The 6,862-nt window shown below is 47.1% G+C and overlaps 1 protein-coding gene across 1 annotated transcript in view; it reads right to left on the reverse strand.

Annotated features, from left to right (window-relative positions):
* The window catches only part of SGCG (sarcoglycan gamma), a 144,931-nt gene extending 140,752 nt beyond the window's left edge, over positions 1-4,179 (reverse strand). Inside the window, exon 1 of the mRNA XM_082487294.1 lies at positions 3,990-4,179. The gene's annotated coding sequence lies outside the window, so the exon portion shown is untranslated. The remainder of the gene's footprint in view (positions 1-3,989) is intronic.
* Positions 4,180-6,862: the final 2,683 nt, after the last annotated feature.

Consider the following 6,862-nt stretch of genomic DNA (forward strand, 5'->3'; position numbering starts at 1 on the left):
TTCTGACCTGACATCCAGGAAAAGGTATTTGGTTGCTCAGTGAAAACTATTGTATTAAAAAGAGTTTCTAAGCTTGAAGCCTCAAAAGCACTTTCTTTCCCTGAAAGCTGTGACAACAAAACCTTTATAACAGAAATACATACTACTCCTGCTTTGGACTTGATAACAGGTGATAACAGACAATAATACCCATATTTATGCACTCATATGATACCTACAGACTGAAACCCATTGCATTGATTTTATCTTTAAAATAGGTTACAAAACCATATTCACAGAATCATTATTACCAATTCATTGACAAACTGGAAGACTTTCTTAAGAGGTGCTCCTCCAGTCTGTCCTGATAGATAATATTTACCACTTTATTAACAACTTAAATGACAGAGTATACCTATTAAATCTAAGCATGACATTAGCCCAAGGAGAGCTAGAAGCCCTAGTATACATGACTAAAATTAAGAATAATCATGCCAAACTGAAGACGTGATCTAGGAGAAAATGAATACGCAATTCAAGAAGGTAAGTAGTTTAGCTAAAAATAACCAACTAAGAAAATATAGGATAAGGAAAAATAATATGTAGCTATTTTTCAAAATGGTATTTTGGTGGTGAGAGTTACCAAGAGCTAAAAGTGATCAGCAATAGAATATTCTCACATAGAAGACAACACACTGCCTTGAAGTGTAAACTAATGTTTACAGTTTACTTGTTTCTTGGGCTACAGCTTTGTTTTTATAGACTCTACCTAAGCAATGCAGAAGAACTGAAAGGAATTCAGCAGAAAATATTAACTACCAGAGGTCTAGAAAAGGTGACATAAAATGAAAAATTAAAGAATTAGGAGTTGAGAGGAGGCTCAGTGGTGATCTAACAGAAGACAGGGAAAAACACCCAGAACGGGCATGCAAAGTGAAAGCCTACTGCTCATTCTACAGGAATACTTATTGTTTATGGCCACCAGAAGGAATCCTTTCCCAAAAGCTAGCCCTTGCCTTCTACCAATTTATAGTACGCACTCTTCCATGCCTGGGTGTTGAACTTGTACCTAAGACGGAATTTTCTTTAGTCAGTATTCCATTTTGTACCCGTGTCTTGCTTCTACAGAAAGACTACACTCAGTTAACTAGTTCACCGTGATTTTACCTAGCCCAACCACACCAAACAGGTTTAACAATGAAGTAATAAATTTTCTGTCATGGTTCAAGAGAAGGCTTTAAAGTATAGCAGTACAAGGTTTGCAAACATAACTACAAGAAAAATGTTGTATATGCAACCACAGTTCTCAGGTAAAAGCAATTACCTCAACTCTTTGTCCAGGTATACCTTTACCCAAATTCCTCAAGGTATGCATTATCTTCAAAAGCTGGTTACAGTTTTTATGGCAAAAGTTTGTGACCAAAAAGTCCTCAAATCCTACATTCCTTCTGGTTTTTTCCCCTTTTACCAAACTTCCCACACTTCCATACCTTAATGGCATTTTATATGCCTCCCTTGCTTCACCTGGCCATTTTCACTGCTTAAGATTTCACATGCTGTAAAATAACACTTGTTCGACACGCATTTAAACTCCTGACTCCTAAAACAAGATCAGCTTTTGATAGCAATAGCTACATACAATTTGGACATGTTATCAGAACAGAAAGCTTTTTAGCAAACAAAGCATTTTGCTTCAGGATGTTATAAAAAAGCAAAATTCCACACACCACCTCACTGTAGCTTAAGCACTGCTGCATCAACAGTACTTTTGTGAGTTTAACTGAGATACCAATATGAAGAAAATTAACTCAAATACCTGTTTACAGAACTAAATCCATAGGAATACAAATATTAAATCTCTACTCAAAATCTTAGATCAGATCCTATATCACTACATTAATTCCTTCTTACCTCTTAGTTATATCCTAGCAGTCATTTTACAAGTGATACATTCACTTTCACAAAAACACATTGAAAAGTTAGTCAATGGCAGCTTAGAATGACACCTTCTTTTAATGCACTACACATGCTCACTCCTATGGAAACCAAGTTTTAACTGTCATGCTGTCAGGAAAAATGATAATTCCCTAGTCATATCTATCTTTGTAAGGAAGTAAGATCTACAGAACAATTTACAATAGAAAATTGTTTCATATGTTTAATAAAATCTGCCACTTGCATGAAATCCCAGAGATGTTACATTTGGAGCTGACAATGAAAAAAAAACAAAGAACAAAACACACAAAAGTGGGAAGCGTTTCAAGTTTTATATGCACCTATACTTCTCTCTCCTCAGCCCTCTCTCAGCTTAATGCAGTATAAAAGTCCATTAATAAAAAACTAAGCATACATAAAGTAGTCTCCAAGCTGCACTGGGTCATTAACCTTCTTAGGAGATAACTGTGTGTTTATTAAGAAAAGTCTCAATCTGAAAATCACCCTAAGTATAGTGCCTTACCAATGTCCAATAAACAATCATAGGCATTACCTGCAGTAACAGATGTATGTTACTCAATTTAGTCTGCTTTTGAATGCTCCCCTAAATTTGGTTCCAAATTTGTTATACTAGTAAAAAAAGCAAACCCCAAAAGCTACAGATGCTTTTCTGATCTAATGAAATTAAGTTCATTGCATCTAAGTTTTTCCTTTGGCTTTTGCAGCAAACATTGTGGGATTACCTCGGTACTTGAAAATTTAGAAGTAGAACAGAACTGCAGCTGGTAAGGTAGATTGTCTCCAATTTAAATCAAGCGAGTTACTGCAGAACATTCTCTGTAAGGGGGACCTAGTCTTATTTGAAATGACTTAAATCTTTTCACTCTTAAGGCAGTTTGCAATGTACATTTCTTTGTTCGAGCTGATAAAGAAGGGGGCTTTTGAAGGTATAGATTTTTTTTTGTTTGTCTCTAAGGTGGCTCAGTGTTGTTTTTTCACTTTGTGGCAAAGGTACATAGAACCTCTGTGGGGCACTCTGTTCACTTTTTATTCCTTAAATGATTTTAGAAGAACTAATAAAAAAAAATACGAATCTGACTTCTCTTCCTTTATAAGCAAAGGAGAAGAAAATCATTGTGAAACACTGAAGGTGGGATTTAATCTTCAATAGAGTTAATGAAAATCCACATTTCATTAAAAGTTTATACTTAATCCACAAACGTTCAGCTAAAAAGCCCCAGAAAAGCGTAGTTCAAGAACAGCCGTGCGTTTACAGTCCTGCCGTACAACACCACAAACACAGTGAAGTCTCAGGTGTACTGCTATGCATTTCGTTCTGCTAAGGCTTTGTGGTTTGTTTGGGTTTTTTTCTTTTTTTCTTTTTTTTTTCTAAGCATATCTACGCCGACACAAGGAGGCAAGCAAATTTCACAGGAGACTTGTTAAAGATGCCAACGTTACACCTCTAGGGATACTTAATCCTACCTCTCCCTTAACAAACGGCAACAACCGAGGACGCACGAGTGGAATAAGTTCAGCGAAGTGCTGCCAAGCGCCGCTCCTGCCGCGGGTGGGGCAGCCCCAGGCGCCCACTGCCCGCGGCGGCGCCCCCTCCCCACGCACAGGCCGCCCCACGCTCCCCTCCCGCCGCCGTCCTCCCCCGCTCCTCATTGCTCCCCCCCGTCACTGGAAACTTTCTGCCGGCCGCAGCACCGGCACCGCCGCCGAAAGGCGGGCACTGAGGCGGCGGGGGGGGGGGAGGGGGGACATCCCCAGCGGCACCGACGCCACCGCTTCTCAGCTCCCCCCCCCCCCCCCCCCCTTCCGGCGGGAAGGGCATCGCCTCAGGGACCCAAGCACCAAGCGGAGTCTCGCCGAGGTCTGGAATAAACCAATGCGCGACCCTACACCGAGGACTGCCTCGTCGCCTTCCTCCTCCGCCCTCGGCCGCTCTGCCAGCGGCGGGAGGATAACTTTCCAGATGGCACTTGGCTTCTCCCGGCACTTGAGGCGGGGCGGGCCGGGGCGGGGGCGAGGCGCGCACCGCTGAGCGGGAAGGCGTGCGGGGCCGTTACCTGATGTCCCCGCTGGGCTGCAGGGCAGGGCAGAGTCCCCGCGGTCCCCTTCATGCCCGAGGGGGTGGCCAACCCGCCCTGAGGCACGAGTCTTCATCCAGCTTCCTCCCCGCAGGCAGCGCCTCCTTCCCTCGTCCCGGCGGGGCGGGCGGCGCTCTCGCAGCCTCGCCGGCGCGGCGGGAAGAGAAGGAGGAACGCGGGGAGGGAGGAGAAGAGGCCGAGCAAGGGGCGGGAAAGGAGCTGCGCCCTCCCTCCCTTCTCTCCTCCCCACGCCGCCGCGCCGACACACGGCGGCCGGGGGGGAAAGAAGCCCCCCTCCCCGCGCCGCCGGACCCCTCCTCGCCCGGGCCGCCAACGGCCACACGCGCGTCCCGCCGCGGCGCCCCGTGGCAACAGGCGCCCGGTGCGGCCCCGCCGGCGGCAGCCCCGAGGCTCTGACAGCGCCGCCCCCCTCACCAAGCCACCGCCCTGCACCCCCGTCTTTCGCGGGCGGCGCGTCCCTGGGGCCCGTCGCCGCCGGCAGGGCAGGGCAGGGCAGGGCCAGGAGCGGCCGGCGCCTCTGGAGGGCGCCCTCGCCCCGCTCGGCGCTCCGCAGAGTGCGGCTGCGCGGGGGCCATGGGCCGGGTGTGGTCGGCCTTGGCCTGTGGTGGGGGGTGAGTTGGGGGTCGCAGAGTGGTAGGGTGGTTAGAGTTGGAAGGGGCCTTAAAGATCATATAGTTCCAACCCCCCCTGCCATAGGCAGGGACACTTCCCACCAGACCAGGTTGCTCAAAGCCCCATCCAGCCTGACCTTGAATGCCTCAAGGTATGGGACTTCCACAACTTCTCTGGGCAACCTGTTCCAGTGTCTCACCACCCTCAAAGTGAAAAGTTTCTTCCTAATATCTAATCTAAATCTACCCTTCATCCTATAGCTATGCTCCTTGGTAGAGTCCCGCTCCTGCTTTCCTGTAGGTTCCCTTTAAGCAGAGGGAATAGGTTCAGTAGTTCCCCCTTTAAGGCCACTATAACATCTCTCCAGAGCCTTTTCCAGGCTGAACAACCCCAACTCTCTCAGCCTGTCCTCACAGGAGAGGTGCTCCAGCCCTCGGATCATCCTCGTAGCCCTCCTCTAGACCCGCTCCAACAGGTCCATGTCCTTCTTATGTTGGGGGTTCCAGAGCTGGAGGCAGTACTCCAGATGGGCTCGTGGTGGTGCAGGGCACGTTCCAGGTCAGCCTGGAAGGTATGATTTTGGGAGCGCTTCTGGAAGACTTCAGGATGTGTGGTCGGAGCTGGGGCAGGACAGAGGTTGTGGAGGGCACAAGAGGAGCAGGGGGCATACGCTGGAGGGGGTTGGGAAGTTTGGGAGAAGAAAATGGGATCTGGGAGGTAAAGAGGGAAATTGCCCATGACAGAGAAGAAGAGTGACTTGCAGACTGGGAAGATAAATCCTAAATATATTTTTTTTCTGACAAATTTTACAACAATGGTGTTGAGAAAGGCAAAGGGGACTGAATACCAATTGGATTACTGAAAAGGAGAAAGGAGCAGGAAAAGGTTGTCAGGCAACAAAGGAGAAAATGTATCATGTATGTGGACAAGGGCAGGGTCTTAGAAGGTGAAGAGAATGACGAGATCAGGGGTATGGGGAAGCCAAAATGTTATGGGGCTTGGGCATGTGAAACAGACGATGGGTATGGAAGAGAAGTTTGGCTGCCTTATCATGTAGGTTATAAAATGAGCCACTGAGGAAGGAATTTTAATTTAAAAGGGATTTTAATTAGGGGAAATATGCATGAGTAAAAGCACTGGAAAAGTAGGAAATAAGGGAAGCACTGCAGGAATTGTTGGACAAGAAGGGACTTAGAGATCAAAAGAATAAGTCACAGCTTGAAAGAGCTAGCATATCTGAGCAGAACACACAGAAGTATTTGGTTGAAAGGGGTGGAAGTATTGGTTGTATATGTAACACAAATTACAGTGTCCATAAACTTTTTCTGTAAGAATTGTGCAGTGTATCGTGCCATTTTCCAGCAACTCATCCCATCCCACGCAGAATCATAGAATTGTTGAGGTTGAAAGGGACCTTTAAGATCATCAAGTCCAACGATTAACCTACCCTGACAAAACCACTTCTAAACCATGTCCCCAAGTACCACGTCAACCCTTTTTTTAAACACCTCCAGGGATGGCAAACCCGCCACCTCCCTGGGCAGCCTATTCCAATGTTTAATAACCCTTTCAGTGAATTTTTTTTTCCTAATATCCAATCTAAACCTCACCTGACATAACTTGAACCCGTTTCCTCTCGTCCTATCACTTGTCACCAGGGAGAAGAGGTCAGCTCCCACCACTCTACAACCTCCTTTCAGGTAGTTGTAGAGAGTGATAAGGTCTCCCCTCGGCCTCCTCCAGGCTAAACAACCCCAGTTCCCTCAGTTGTTCCTCATAAGACTTGTCCTCCAGACCCCTCACCAGCTTCATTGCCCTTTTCTGGACACCCTCCAACACCTCAATGTCCTTCTTGTAGTGAGGGGCCCAAACCTGAACAAAGTACTCGAGGTGGGGGTCTCAGCAATGCTGAGTACAGGGGGATGATCACGTCCCTAGTCCTGCTCACCACACTATTCCTGATACAGGCCAGGATGCTGTTGGCCTTCTTGGCCACCTGGGCACACTGCCAGCTCATATTCAGCCGGCTGTCCACCAACACCCCCAGGTCTTTTTCTGCCAGGCAGCTTTCGAGCCACTCCACCCCAATCCTGTAGCACTACGTGGTGTTGTTGTGACCCAAGTGCAGGACCCGACACTTGGCCTTGTTTAACCTCATACCATTGGCCTCGGCCTGTTAGTCCAGCCTGTCCAGATCCCTCTCTACAGCAGATCTACCC

This window comes from Vanellus vanellus (genome assembly GCF_965231255.1).
Source record: "Vanellus vanellus genome assembly, chromosome: 1".
In the NCBI taxonomy this organism is placed as follows: domain Eukaryota; kingdom Metazoa; phylum Chordata; class Aves; order Charadriiformes; family Charadriidae; genus Vanellus; species Vanellus vanellus.